The following is a 3,704-nucleotide window of genomic DNA, read 5'->3' as shown; positions in this document are numbered from 1 at the left end:
CCATGAGAAACCAGTCCGAAGTCCGCATAATCCCAGAAACATTTGCCTCCCCTAAACTCAAATCATTTTTTCTAAACGGTTAAACAGTATTTTTTAAAATCGCTTGAAGCTATCTTTTAGGGATCAACTTCGTTTTTCTTCAAATGAAGATAAAATAGGAAACCGTAGTTGATCCCTGAAAAGATAGCTTCAGGTGACTTAAACATTGTTAAAACATATTTGAGTTGTAGGGAAGCAAACGTTTCTGGAAACATATGGGGAATGGGATGGTTTGGCAAAGTGCAGTCGCCTTTTTGATGCCGAGTCCGGTATTGTAGATATTTGCTGTTTTTGCGATTGACGATGATCAGTGATAACGTAATAGTTGATAGTCACAAGGAAGGAGATGTTTTTCCCTTTTCCTTGATTTTTTATTGATATTCCCTTTCCCTTCTCTTTTCCATATTTTTCTCTGCAGCCAGCACAATCTGATTGCCTAAGGATTTGATTATCAGTCCTTTGGTAATTGTAACAGCATTGAGCTGAGCTATGATGGAAAAGTTGTGCTGATTGGAGTGAAAGATACGAAAGAGAGAAGGGGATCGGAAGAGAAGATAAAAAATAAATTAAGGAAAGATCTCCTTCCTCTTTACACCATAAAGAATACGCTGTATAGTTGGATCGATATATCTTGCATTTGAGGCATTTTTTAAACCTTTTATGCTGGAAAAATCGAGTCTATATTCAGTAACGAAGACCTAAGAAACCCTTACATGGATACGCCTTTGGTACTTAACACTTCTTGGAAATCCCTGCGGAAAATGAGGACAATAACCGCATCATGAAAGTAAAAGGATTATTTCTTAGAGAAATTTTTGTGCTTTCTCATTGGGTCGTAATGTCATCCATTTTATCTTTTCACTGTTGAAATTTGACCTGAGTCAACTCCTTTGATAATTTCAAAGACTTTCAAATTGGTTGAGAAAAGTTATTAAAAAGGTTCCTTTGATAATTAAAATTAGTGCTAAATTGAATAGATTTCGAGTTGGTTTAATGCTAAAACAACTGTACCCAGTTGTTCAACGATGGATAGCGCTATCCACCGAATAAATCACTATCCAACTGATAAACACCAGCAAAACCAATTGAATTATCCGGCAGATAGCGCTATCCAACGTTTGAACAACTGGGTCCTGGTGTATAGACCCATTGCATAAATGGCGCTGAAATTTGAATAACAATACTCATACATCTTAAGCCTCACATCTACGCGAGGAATCCTTTCTTCAAAAAGCATTAACACGAGGCTTAAGATGCATAAGTATTGTTATTCAAATTCCGGCGACATTTTTGCAAAGGGTCTATTTTACTTGCTCGTTTTTAACCCATCACTTACTAGCCCAACAAATATTTTGGCCTCCAAACTCGATAATACTATGGGTTCAGTAAATAGAGGATATATACATGGCCGCGCGAAGATACGAAATTTCTCTTCGAGTGTTGAAAATATTTTCAACACAAGAAGAGAAATTTCGTATCTCCAAGAGGCCATTTAATATTTCTTTTATTATATAAACACCAATGAAATACTAAATCTTTTCACGCAAGGCATCGGAAGGCGCGATTTTCATATGTAACCATAGCAACAGTGATCTAAACATGTTACCTTCACGTGTGAAGATATCGTGTTTTCGCGAGAAAGCTGACTTGGTATTTCACTCGTGTTTATATGAAAAATCTCAATCTGCCATGTTGCCAGATCAAGCAAACAATTTACTAGTGACATTTGGGACCATACTATACCCTTACAATCACGATCGTTTTATTAATGTTGTCAGTCAGTGTCAGTACTTGTAACTCATATAGTGAAAATTACATGGCTTCATGAAGATACGAATTTTATCTCCGAGTACTTATAATATCTCTCACGCGTTCTCTCTGCTCTCTCATCAGAGATACTATCAACACGAGAAAATAAAATTCGTATCCCCAATCGGCCATGTAAAGTTTTATTTGTTATATAGATACTGATGAAATGTTCAGATTGAAAACAACTTGTAAATGCTGTATTCATGTTTCAAATCGTAAAATAGTGGACAGCAACCGTTCAAACACGTAGTGTAACATGAAACAAGATATATAAGTTATGAAAAAACAAATAATCAATCTCAAATTGACAAGCACAAGAGGGGGAAACTCGATTTGTATCGGCTTATCGTGCTAGTTACCATGACGACACCTACATCCTCACATGTGAAAGATAAAAATTATATTTTTACTGCGCGTGGTGAAGATAAGAATTTTTCGTGAAAGGAAAAATCCTAGTACTTCATCAGTATAGCTGCCTCTCTGTAAGTGAAAGAAAATGGGTGATATACCATTAATCCTCCACTAAAGAGAATCCCAATCTGGACGCTTTAAAAAGTTGTCTTATCATATTGCTTTTTTTCTCGTGGATTTTGTGTGCTAAGCGTTTTACATCTTTTCAGTTTCCTAGATTACTCTTTATAATATTCACAGTGATGGGAGACCTTATAATATTAAAATCAATAAATAATAATAAATGAATACAAAGATTAATGAATTTATAAACAAGTGTTATGTAATGAAGAGTTTGTGAATGAAATCCTAAAGTATGAGAAAGCGAATAAACTATATTGTGCAGTGTGCTGTGCACTGATTTATCTTAGTAAATAAGAAACTGTACTGCGTTTATTACGCCCCGACTTTGCAATCATCAGTCTATTATCATCTTAAACTGCTTATTCCTTAACTTCGTTACTGTAAAAAGTTATATAAAAACAAATATTAAGAGAAATCTGTGTTATACAATACATACTTTGTCATATGTAAAAAAATCGTCATAAAAAAGTATCAGAACCACAGCTATAATATGACTTCAGTAAAATAAGTTATGATAAGGACTTGATGGCTGGTATTTTACACTGGCGTAAATTGGAATATCATGTACATCTTTGTGTGTCATTAGGTAGTTTACTACACCACAAATTAAGCACCGCTTGATGAACACAAGAAATATAAGTTACATAGAACTGTTGTGAAAATACCTGTTAAGCATTCGTTGTAAAACACCTTGAAATTTTTCTTCATCCATCGAGTGTCCTGCACGCCATTTTGCAATCATCAGCTAAACCCTTTGTTTGATAACATGATACAGACGTAACCTCGACCATAAAGCTTTTGACAAGAACTTCATTAGACAACTCTCCAACATGGATATCATTTCTTCAGGAAAAACAGCTATGAAAACAGCGTAAATATTGATAATTTAGTTTCGCCATAGCGTTTCTTGAGTTGGAACGTGGCAGGATAAAACTCGCATAATTTAGTAGTAATTAGCAATTCAAATGTGCAGCCAGAATGCGAATTCCTCCGCCATGTTGTTTTCTTTCAAATGTAAATTTGAAGCCATTTGTGAGAGAAGGTACCTTTTTCCTCATGCAATCAAGACAGACGGTATGAAGAGATCGTCCTCTTAATAAGATACGGAAGAAATATTTTTCTCCTGGTGTATACATACATGTTTAGTTTAATGTACTTCATAAGATCATTTTTACACCATTTTTATTTTCTGCCATACATTTTCGAAAGATGGTGCCACTTTTTGGGTTGAGGAGGGGAATAAAGTTTGCGCAACTGTGAGAGAATTCTACTTCTAGAAATGCCGCCCGGGTTTCATTCCTGGAAACAATGTCATTTGCGGG

The 3,704-nt window shown here is 35.2% G+C and overlaps 1 long non-coding RNA gene across 1 annotated transcript in view; it reads right to left on the bottom strand.

Moving 5' to 3' along the window:
• The window catches only part of LOC138002879 (uncharacterized), a 13,826-nt gene extending 10,555 nt beyond the window's left edge, over nucleotides 1-3,271 (bottom strand). Inside the window, exon 1 of the long non-coding RNA XR_011123347.1 lies at nucleotides 3,048-3,271. This is a non-coding gene — a long non-coding RNA (uncharacterized lncRNA). The remainder of the gene's footprint in view (nucleotides 1-3,047) is intronic.
• Between the last annotated feature and the right edge of the window lie 433 nt (nucleotides 3,272-3,704).

Source organism: Montipora foliosa, chromosome 5 (assembly GCF_036669935.1).
Source record: "Montipora foliosa isolate CH-2021 chromosome 5, ASM3666993v2, whole genome shotgun sequence".
Classification (NCBI taxonomy): domain Eukaryota; kingdom Metazoa; phylum Cnidaria; class Anthozoa; order Scleractinia; family Acroporidae; genus Montipora; species Montipora foliosa.
This window is presented reverse-complemented; position numbering and strand designations above follow the sequence as displayed.